The sequence below is a fragment of the Drosophila eugracilis genome, unplaced genomic scaffold (genome assembly GCF_018153835.1).
Source record: "Drosophila eugracilis isolate 14026-0451.02 unplaced genomic scaffold, ASM1815383v1 contig_974, whole genome shotgun sequence".
NCBI classification, from domain to species: Eukaryota; Metazoa; Arthropoda; class Insecta; order Diptera; family Drosophilidae; genus Drosophila; species Drosophila eugracilis.
In genome coordinates, this window is record NW_024573893.1 from 452,439 (window position 1) to 464,747 (window position 12,309).

At 34.3% G+C, this 12,309-nt stretch overlaps 1 protein-coding gene across 1 annotated transcript in view; it reads right to left on the reverse strand.

Annotated features, from left to right (window-relative positions):
* Positions 1–12,309, reverse strand: part of LOC108115131 (insulin-like receptor) — a 54,918-nt gene that overhangs the window by 13,030 nt on the left and 29,579 nt on the right. Inside the window, exon 3 of the mRNA XM_017226409.2 lies at positions 8,640–8,698. The gene's annotated coding sequence lies outside the window, so the exon portion shown is untranslated. The remainder of the gene's footprint in view (positions 1–8,639; positions 8,699–12,309) is intronic.

A 12,309-nucleotide genomic window follows, 5' to 3' on the forward strand; every position in this document is an offset into this window, starting at 1 on the left:
GACTATTTTTTTATCGTTCACTTCAACTTAACAACTAACTAAAAAGAAGACAGCTCCAGTGAGCAACATTTCCGGACAACTCACAACATCGTCAAAAGATCGCAGAGGCCTGACGATGTCCGATATAAAGATAGTAGACCCTTGGAAATTTATTTCTACATTCGCAAAGGCAAAGTATGTACAGAAGTACATACATACATATGTATATATGTATCTTCATGTATGTAATATATGTATGTAATCTGTACATTCATAACATTATACAAAATGATCGTTTTGTAATCTTAGATCTTAAACAGGTTTTAGTCATGTCTAATTTGCAGAGAAATAAATTAAGTTTTTTTATATCTTTAATGTGAAAACTTAAATTTAAAGACTCATTTTAAACTTATTAAAGATATACTTTAAAGAGTTATTAAAAATAGAGAATAATTAGAGAACATTTTCAGCATATGAGTGAAAAATGAAGTCTCTAATTTTACGCTTTGGTAAGTTTTTCACCTTCTCACATACCTTTCCCTTGATCATTTTTTGGTTTTAAATTGAAAAAGATTACATAAAAGAAAACTAAATCTTTTAATGCAGTAACAAACCTATTAATTATAATTTCTCCTTAAATTTAATTCATAAAAAAACATACTTTTTATCTTATGAGTATTTTTAGACTAACTTACATTTTATAGCGACTAAAAGTCCACTCTACTTTCGAAATTAACTTATATATTTAAGCTGCCAACAATCGATTAAAAACTTCAACGTAATAATAGTTATAAAAATAGCTAACTAATTTACGAACCCGCAAAAATGTTAACCACTTAAAAACAGTTAGATCCTAAAATAAGTTGCTAAGCAAAAATAGATAACTTATTAAAAACCTTAACCTTTTTTCAGTTTTGTTTTACATTATGTAAGCTTACTAAGAATTAATTAGAATTAATTACTTACTAAAGTCTTTTAATTAATTGTTGATCGTACCAACTAAGAATTTCCCTCCTTAATGTAAATCTTCAAAAACAATCCTTCTTAAAGATATTTTCGGTAGTAGTTTTGCTAATAACTAACTTACCAAAAAGACTAAAAGTCGATTTTAACTATCATCTATAAACTCTCACCTAATAATAGTTATAAAAATAGGTATGGAATTTGGGAAACCGCAACAAATGTTTGCCACTTAAAAAACGGTTAGATCTTGAACTGAAGTTGCTTAGCCAAAGTGGAAACACGGCGGTTGATGATGACGCGATAAGGGGAAAGGGCCATGCCACGCCGGGCCGGGCCGGGCCAGGCTGGGACGGGCCGGTCTAGGCCAAAGCAAAACTGTCTGGGCTTATCAGCGCTCATTTTTACACACATGGAAATTAACAGCAAACGCTCTCCGGACGCTGGCGAGCGTTTTATTGTTTAATTTCGTTTAACGCGCCTCGGGCGCCACCGTGCACGCGCCTCGTAAAAAAGTGTAAAGGTGCATTTGGCACGCCTAACTGTCATTTGCGCTCGTTTTTTACAACTCATTGTTTTTGCCGACTTTGTTTTACTTTTTTTTTGTTAAGTGCAAATGGCTAAAGTACTTGAAATGGAACGGTTTCTAGTTGAGATTGGGTTACTCTCTATTCTCTCTCCAAATGCAAGTTTTTTAAACTCAGACAATAAAAAACTTATTCTTTTTTATATCTAGATTATAGTTTGAGTATCATCGCTAAAAGTCTTACTAGTAAATTGCTACTAGTCCTTATAAAATTACTTCATTTTGGTGGCAGAAGGAGTTTCGACCAGAATAACTTTCTAAATTTGTTTTTAAAAAAACTTCTCATTATATATTTACGGCTTTATTGTAATAGGAAAATATAATTGTATTTAATATTTTAATATGTTTAATATATACTTAAGTATTTCAAGTATAAGCCAATTTTTATTATTTATTTATTGTTTTTAAATGAATTTAAGTTTAAAGTATACAGTAGAACTGCATGCTGAAACCTCCCATAAAACTGCTTAGGAGCTCTTGCACTGCTTAAGAAGTTTTAATCCAAAACGACTGAATGCACTGCACTGCTTAGGACGTTTTGTTTCCAACTTTAACATCTTAAAAATCGCATAAAACGATATGCCCCTTTGCGAATATCTTTCCATTTTAATGAGCGAACGTAAAAATGCTGAGCTTCATAGCGAAAGCATTAAGACCGAGAATTTCCAAGAAATTTACAAAATGCATTGCTACGCACGCGTTGCTTTTTCTTAACCCCGCCACACTAATCTGACTCATTGGCAGAAAAAAAAAGGGGGGGTAGGGGCATGGAAAATAACAACAAAACTGAACAGACAGTCAGAAGAGTAGCAATAACAACATCAATAATCATAACAATAACAACAACATTAACGTCGGCATTGACGCAATAACGGGCAGAAAAAAAGGCCAACCAGAAGACTGGAGAATGAAGAGAAGAGACCGGAGAAACGGAGATCAGAGATCGGAGAATCGAAAAGAGACTGAGAGGAGGCCGAAGCCAAAAGCCAACAACATTCCAATCCGAAACAAAGTTGCCAGACCAGTTAAGAAGCAACGACAACAACAGTCCGAAAGAATAACAAACAAAAACAACAGCCTCCAGAAGACAACGACAACGACAACGACGTTGAAGATGAAGAAGAAGCTGAAGAATCTGAAGAAGGAGACCAGAGCGAAAACTAGCTTATTGAAATATTTCTTATGATCCAAATCCAACGCTGTCTTTTGGTCAAGTCTTTTTTGTTTTCCAAATTTCAAAGCAAACCGAAAAAGTGGAAAACAATAAAATTATCGCATTATGATAAGCGGGAGATCAGGCCAGACTGACTGGGAGATATGACCAATCAAAAACCTGATTTGACCGATCGAAATTCCAAACTTATATCGATGGGCTAATCTTAATCATCATTATGATCATCATCATCTTTGATCAGGTGGCGATGGTGGTGCCGCCTCCCATTCATAATATCTCAATCTCGCCGGTTTGTCACAGCATCCACCTTTTTTTTCCACTCACCTGCCTTTGCGCATATTTTGTTGTATAATTTTCGAAAAGCTTTATTTAAGCGAGCATTTAAATGGTTAAATAAATATTAATAGATACTTTAGTGGTGTGTCTATATGCGGAACTTGGGGGATGTACCAAAACTTTTCCCTTGGGCAACAAAGGTGATCCGCTTTACAGGTGTTTAATGGGATAAAAGTTCCAGCATTGAAGATGATACTTCCCCTTTCACTCTAAAAACAACTCAAATATTATTATTTTTATTATCAAACTCCTATCTTAGTCCCAATCACTTTTCATGACTTCATAACACTAATTTAGCAGTATTTCACGATAGTCTTTTGGACTTCGTTAGAAATAGTTTTTAGTCTAGAGACTTCTATGACGTATCAAGTGACTAGCAAAGTAGAGATCCACTGTTCTATGAGAACCTGTCTCATCCTGCATCATCGTGACTCTTACAACTTTATACCGGTCACATGTGGCGCCAACTAATCTTCAGAACCGCCAACTCATGCCCAGAATGTGGATCCAACACCATTTCTTGACCATCTGAAAGTCCGAAAAGGTGACTGAAACCCTCAAGCACTTAAATAGTTATATATTTTTTTGTTTTTGTTTTTGTTTTCATTAGTGTACGAATCTTTTGTTGTTTTTTGAGTTGATAGTATAGTGCGAATAATGTATTGTGTGGCGAATATCTGTGTACGTGTGTGTGTGTGCGAGGTGCGAGTTCTAGATAAGCAACGTGACGCCGCCTCACGCGAGATAAATAACTTTGTCCCCCTTTGCGGCCGAAAGAGATAGCCAAAGTGGGAGTGCGAAAGAGAGCGGTGTAGGTAACTTTCGCAAATAACAAATATGACATTTAAATGCGACTACTAACGGGGGGCACAATTATCCATATAGATAAAGCCGCCTGCCCAGCCCCCCTACATGTGTGTGTGTGTGTGGAACAAGCTAGACCCAATTATAACATTTAATTGTGGGTGTCGCTGCTCTTGCCCGCTGTGATGAAATAAAAAGGAATTATTTCGTCAGTAATGCGAGTTTTTTGGTAAGAATAGAAAAAGATAATACCAAAATTATTTTCCCATTTAATAAGCAAAAATAACTAAGTTGACTTTGTATTTTGAAAATAAATATGCCAGAGAATCAGTTACTTCTATCAGTCAATAAGAGTTTATTCATAAAATAAATCAACTTCGTTGCTTAGAATGCTAAAAGATAAAACGAAAGTGATTTTCCAATTTAATAAAAAATCTTATAACAGTTGATCTTTTAGTTAAATATTGTAAAAAGAGTGTTAAAAAGCAAGTAAGTCCACGTAATCAATAAGATTAATTATTTGCCTAAGAAAACCAAACTGGAAAGAGTTTGTAAACCCTAAACATTCCAATACTTCAAATTGTCTTTATCAAACATATAAAAATACTAAAGTGATTTTCAAACTTTAATAACAAACCTTCAAAGGCTAAAAAGTGTGTCGAAAAACAAGTAAGTTCTACCAAAAATGAATCACATCATCAGTAAACCCCATTTTTGGTGAGAATACTAAAGGATAAACCCAAAATTTAAGAACAAACATATTTCATTTGTGCTTTTCTTTTAAAATAGTAAAAACCCGCTTTAATAAACCATTAAATTCAATCAATTATTAAGTATTTTTCATAGAAATAAAATATTTTTTACCCTTTCCTACAGTAAGGAATATCTTTACTCAAAATTCCAATATGATTCCCGAAATTTGTAAGCAAACATTTTAAAATTTGTTATAAAACAAGTAAGTTGAACTTCAATCAACCAATCAGTCTTTTCCATGAAATAAGATTTCTTTCACTCAAGATTTCTATCAAACTTGAATATAATTTTAAACCCTATTTCTTGAAACAAAATCAAAAGCTAAAACAATTTAAAAAAGATAACAAAAACTACATCCATTTTTATAAAAATATTTTTTTAAGATTAAACTCATACCGATTTATGTGGAATTTCATTTAATGCCAGAAAAAAGTGTAACGCAAATTGATGACAAAATTTGAGCTTAGCCCTTTTTTAATAAAAGAATATATATTTTTGAAAATTGTATAATCATAATTCCCAATAAAAATTCACAATCCCCAAATCGTTCTTGACTAATATTTACAATATTTACATTAACCTAATCCCAGTGACTTGTTTGAGTAGGCAAACAAGTTGGGATTTTGCAATCTCATTCTGGAAATTTAGCTTGACTCACATTGTAATCTCCATAAACAAGCTGCCAACGAACGTCAGCCCATTATGCGGCATTGGGGTTTGGGCCGGGCTGGACTGGGCTGAACTGGGCTGGGCTGGGCTTGAGCTATGCAGTTCACCAATCTACTAACTTTTTTACGACAAACAATTGCCCCGAAATAATGGCCGTTAATTTCAAATGAACTCAAGTCGTAAAAGTGGCTTGTCTATGTTGGCTGCTTGGATGGTTGGTTGGATATTCTTCGTTCTTGGTTCTGTTATGCTGAACTGGTACTCCAGTACTATATAGAGAGCTAGCTAGGGCTGTACCAGGCGGTGCCTGTTTTTCCGGAGGGTTTTGTATTTTTTATCGGGGAAGTTTTTTAGAAGCGGCATTACATAAAAGGAGCTGGAAAAACTCAGGGTGGAAACATGCGGGCAGGCTGGCAGGCAGGGTTGCTATGAAGCTATAAAACACTTGGAATTATGGAAATGAGTAAATGTCTAAATTACAACGAGATACATAATTACAATGGGGGAAATAATAAAACAAGAAACCCTTCCAAATGAAAAGCTCAAAGTCGATATAGAGCATTTCCAAGCTTAGGCTTGATAATATCTTGTGGTTTTTATGTTTTTTTAAACTATTATAGGGGTTTTCCCCAACATAAAAACCAAATTCCTTTCGCCTCCAAGCATAAAAACCAAGCCAATTATATAACCGACTTGAGGACAGTAATTATTATTTTACGACTATGATTTCAATTGACTTGCTTGGCTTGTCACCGATTGATTTCTTTTTCTTTTTTCCTCCTCTCCTACTCCTCTCCGCTTTTTATGTAGTATTTTTCCTATGTAGTGAATGCCCTCGTTGCGGTTGATCTTTTTGCTTCTGCTGCTGATTGAGCGCTTTTCAACGGGCCTCGATCCAAGCCAACCAGAAAACCAACCTCTCACACTCCACTCAACAAAGCCACCCAACCCCTCCTCTCTGGTGAATGTCTCGCGTGGTTTGTTTGTTTGCACGTTCATTCATAAACTCGTAAAAAATTCGAAAACAAACCAAACCGCCACCAAAAAAAATTCCAATAAAATTTTCATTAACTCACAACAACAGCACCAACAACGAAAAAAAGAAAAAATGTAAGAAAGCCGAAATACCAAGAAATAGAAAACGCAACGAAAAACGGGGAGATCCGTTTCGAAAAACTGAACACAAAAAAACGTAACGAAGCATACCCAACATCAACAACAACAATATTAATAACAACAACAAAAATAACAATAACGATTCAGAGGCCTAGCCCAAAAAGCCGTCGAACCCAATCGAAATGGAGCCAGCCGATCCGAAAGAAACCATTACAAGAGACACCTGCGAAAATGTTAAAATAATAACGAAATGCCAGTGCGCCCTACAACAAATTAACTCCGATACGTGAGCATACAAAGTAAACGGCTTTTAAAATTTTCGGGGCATTCCACATTCCACAAACGCATGGCTGGCCAAAAGAGCGGGGGGTATGTATGTGATGGGGCTGTGGAGACGGAACCGAGACGGAAATTCCATGATCATGACGTACTCGCCCGGGCGATGACAGAATTTTATCGCCTCGAAAATATTGGTAATCACCTCGTAAATTATTTCTACACATCTTTACAGTTTCTATTAAATAAATGAACCGATAAAAAATATTTAATAATTTAAGGTCAATAAAAAATAAATACTACCAGCATAGAAGGCTTTCATGGAACTTGTAAGACTATTTCTGGATTAAAATCATATTCTTCGATTAACAAATCTTCGATAAACTGAGAAACTCGTTCTGCCTATTTTGTGGTGTGAATTATTTTAAAATACTTTAGTAACTAATTTTTAAACATTTTTAACATAATATTGACTAATGACAATGACTTACAAATAGGTTGGAATATATTAATATTTAATCAAGGAAATTTAGACAAATAATTTTAATTTTCAAAACATAAACTTTTTTCGCGTTACATAATATTTATTAACAATTATGGTTGACATAAGAGTTTGTAATTTTTAAAAAGTATTTTTCAAAATTTACCTTTTAGTCTCTTCTACATTTATTTCTTAATAACATATACTATTTAAATCGAGTAATTTAATCGATTACAATTACTATATAGAGCTTCATTTTGCATATCTGACTCATTTATGGGACCTAATAAAAAAGCATTTCACATTCCCAAAAATTCGGCATCTATAAAACGAAACGCACAGCAATCGCTGGATCGTTGGGCATGTCAACAATAAATACGCATATCGCAGTTAAAAAGCTCAGCCGATAACAACAATTGGGAGCTAGAGCCGTATCGAAAATCTAGAAAAGTCACAAGCCCCGGCGAAAACAACAACGTCAGCTGATTAAAACCAAAAATACCGATCTCAGTGCGTGAGCCAAGTCAGAGGCGGCCAATAGAAGATGGCCAGCGATAACGATAACGATAGTACTGTGATTTCGATTTCTTTCTCTGTGTTTGTGTTTTAAGTTTAGTCTTAGATATTCTAGTCTAAAATAGTTATAAGGTTAACTATTTTACTAGAATAATAATTTAAATTCATCAGAAATCCTAAAAATTGTATATCTAGAGAGATATAATCTTAAAAAGTATCATGATCACAATTTACTATTTAGAAACGCTCATAAGTCTTTTATTCTCCCCCATTTATTTTCACATAAATCTAACAAAAACCCACATTTCACACGACAATATAGGCTGGCAATGTTAATCCCAGAAAAGACGTTCATTACCCCGCCGCATTACGAAATCTCGTGACTTTCACTATATAGATAGAGCCCCCAGACTTTGGTCATCAATCACATGGGCGGAGCGGTAAAGTACCACAGCCTTGTGACAATCCAATAAGCCGTCACGTTCGAATCAAAATACATTGTTTATTGCACATTTTCCGGGCTGCCTGACTGCCTGCCTCATTCCCTTTTCTTTTTTTTTTTTTTTATCAGAATACACTTTGCACACGTCATCGTCCATATCAAAGACGATGATTAGGGGGCGATCCTTGACGTGATGTTGTTATTTTTACAGTTGCATTGTCGAGTGCTAGCTACAGCACACCCTCTACCCCTTTTCTGTCTGTGTTTATTCAATGAATTATTATTCAGTCAGTCAAGTTAGTCAGTCAGTCGATCGGCAGGCATTGAATTTCACAATAACAATAACAAGATAAGGGCGAACATTACTAGTGCAATTGTTCTACTAAAATTAATGATACGAACAAAGTTCATACAAACAAATCAGTGGCTAAAATTAGAATTCCAGGAAAGCAATTAACAAAGATTGATCTTTATGAAAAAGGAAAGCATATCTTGAAAGTGGCACACTATCAGGGAAATTAGTTGTATTTGAAAAAAGTCTGCATACCTTTTAGTTTTGGACACTTCGCTTGTGAGATTGTTGATTATTCTTTGCACACAGAAAACCTGAAAGTAACACAAATAAAAACATAAATTAGTTAAATATATATATTAATAAAGTCATCAGAAATTCTTACTAATAATACAAGATAAACATCCAAACGAATTTACAAGGGGATCAAACCCCCTCATATCATAACTTCCCAAGGTTCTGCCCTTGACTGATATTTACACTTCAAAGTCTTCCCCCTACTGATCTATCTGTCAGGTGAACAACAGTTGGTCTGCAAGTGCTGTTTGCAACATTATTGCACATTGTGTCAATAAATTATACGAACGTCATTGGAAAAGCCTTCACAGACGATCCCTTTCATTCCCCATTTCGAGTTCCTGTTTGCCAATCGCAAATATTGTCGAAGTACTACGCGGAATGAGCAATTTATATGGCACTTCCTGTTATGTTTGCTTCCCAGTTGACCCATTTTTTATTTGGTTAGCCATTCTTTTTTTTTAACGTTATTTTCTGTTGTTGTTTTGTGCGAATAGCTTACAGAGAATTCTTGGAAAAGCTACCACAAACAACAAGAAAACAAGTTGAGCTTTTGTGATTGATCGAATAAGCGATTCCCAGTTATGAAATTAAAGTAGGAACTATTTGTAATTTGCCTTAAGATGAAAGGAAAATGAATTTTCATTTATTTTTTGTGGCATCAATTAGCTATCCCAATATATTCCGATTAATAACTAAGATGAAAATCATATTTTTAAGATCCTGCAAGTTAAAAACCTCCCCAAGATTACTACTTTATTTAAATTTGTCATTTAAAAGATTTTTATATAGAACCAGATCGAAACTATGTTCTATTTTAAACAATAATACCCATATATTAACAAATCTAATACTCATAATCTATTTTTATAGCTCTCGCAATTTGATTAGATTCTAAGAGTGTCAATGTTGGTTTCCGCATCGCAAAAATAAAGCTGGCGCCTGATATATACATACATACATATATAGACTTATATTCCAGATTCAGTATCAGTACGTGAGAATGACATGAATATGTGCCACATGCACATGCACATGCAAGACGATATGTGCAATAAGCCAAATATTGATGAGTGTCCTATTTGTGTAAACACTTTGCCATACAATCAATTGCAGTCTTTATGCTCTGACAGGGTCTTTGATACTGGGCCGTAAACATGGTTAAAGACCGTATACTGTTCGCCTATAATCTCTGTCAACCCAACTTTGTTTACATAGTATTTTCATTGGAATTCGGCACAAGTTGCGGTTGCTGTTTGTTATTGTTATATCGCTCCCGCCTGATTTTGCCAGCCTGCAGAAATAGTTTATGTTATTATGAAAGGCCATAAATAAATATCTAAGCCTTTAAGTAAATATAGATAGATGTTTGCTTATACATACAGATATGAAATAACTTTTAGTTATTAATAATATTTATATCTTTCTTATATCTCCATCAAAGTATATAAAAATCTCATAATATCTTTTATTTCTATTTACTATCTTTTCCCTTTCTTCGCATAAACTTTACAGATTATGCGCAACCTACAAACCATAATCGACATTAATTAACTTTAATTAAAATCTGTAAACCACTTCAAATTATCAAATACAAAAACCAGTTTTGCCTTTCAATTGAATCGTGTGAAATGTGTCTCGTCTTTCATAATGTTGAGTAATTAAAGCTTGGGTAATACCACCGCATTTCCAATAATGATTAAATGATTAAATGATTAATTATGGTAGCCAAAGCAATTCCTGGTTAGAGAGCAAACTTTTTAAAGACCTTGAGCTGCCCAGTTCCGGTCAGATAAGACTCGAAAGATCCTTTTCAGGCTGGTTTTATTTCTTCTCTTTTCTTTATATATTATTGACTTGCGGTCGTGTCCAAGTTGAAATCCGCTTGGGTTTATACAACATTTTTGTGGTTTAGTTGTTTATCAAAGTGTTAAATGCAAAATGGGATACATTTCAACAGCTATGGTGGAATAAGCAGTAGGTTTTAGCAAAAGGTTTTAAATTCTTTTAAGATTAAGTTTCAAAACATAGAAAACTTAAGATAAGGTTTCCATTCAAAATATCTTTAAAATTTTTTAATGAAACGAAATTGAAAAGTTTTTACTTCCTTAACTACTATTTTCTTCACCTAAACTGTGTTTGGATACAAGTTTGTAAACGTAAATGTGTGCGTGTGCTGTGTTTTTTATTGAATGAAAGGCACGAAAAGCAACAACTGTCGATCCCATGGTACTTGCACTGCTTGCTCACCCAATCTCTTGGCTGCTCCCTCTCTTTTTGCCTCTGTCCTTCTCGCTCTCACGCTCCCAAGCGGCGTATGTGTGAATGAATGCAGTGGCGTAAATAGCAACCGCAACAACAACAACAAAAACAAGCAGCGTGAATCAAGTGAATGAAATTTTTAGCGCGCGCCTTTTTTTCTCTGTGTGTAATGACATTTTCAAGTGCCCGGACGCCCGTTATACGTATATGTACAAGTGTGTGTGTGTGCGACTGAGTGTGTGGAATGCAAGTGAGTAAACAACAATAATTGTCAGCGGCAATAACAGAAATAACATTTCATATAAATTCCGATTTGATAAGCTTTCCTCTCTAATCTCGACAGGGGATTTTCCCCTCCCGTACCATGTTTTTTCGTGTGTGTGGTTTTGTTTTTTTTTGTTTTTTGTAGGTTGGCCAACGCTTTTATTTGCTTGCTTTTATTATTTATGATACGTTCCGCTCTCCTCCATTGCCCAATTATTTTTGATGGAATGCATTGCACAAGGTTTTTTCTCTGTGTGCACGCTGGAGTGTGAGTGTGAGTGTGAGTGAGAGTGTGAGCTTGTGTGAGTTGTTTGATTTGGCATTTTTAAGTTATCAATGAATTTCACACAGACACATACTAACACATGCGAGCACATGAAAGGCGGTCGTGAGTAGAGTAAATGTGTACGCGTACTTATTGAATTCGATTTCATTCACAGCCAGAGACCCCAATTTCCCCCACGTTTACCAAGAAATTCAAGTAAATGAAATTACCTACAGTGGAACTTGGCTAACAGGGATTTCTTATAGTATAAATTTTTAACTTCATTTTAAGTTATAATAAGAAATATGAAATTATTTGGTTGTTTGTTATTAAATCTATAAAAACAAAAGTACTACGAAAATCTGTACTTTTTTATTTACTCATAAGCCTTATTTATTAACATATAAGTCATTTTATTATTAACCAAATTATAAGAAAAATTAACAAATATTACATATTATTTAAACCTTTAAAAGATTCATAGTAAAGTCTTAGTTTCTAGCATTACGAATGATTTCATTAAACTTTTTCTTCCGATTAACAACAAAATTAATCTTTTTTTTCTAATATAATGTAACTATATTATAAAATCAACCTTCCACTTAGAGAAGTTTAGCTTTATTTACCTATTGCCAGAGGGTAAATACGGGCTATATTTGTTTACCTTATCAGCCACCTTATCGCTCTACGGTCACTTCACAAATATTCTCCCACTTTTCAGCTTTCCTGTGAATGAATATATTTTTCCCTTTTTCGGAAATGGAAATGGGAACACAACAATAATAATATAACCAACCCCTACTACCTCCCTCACTCCCTTCAATTCCACTTTTTCCA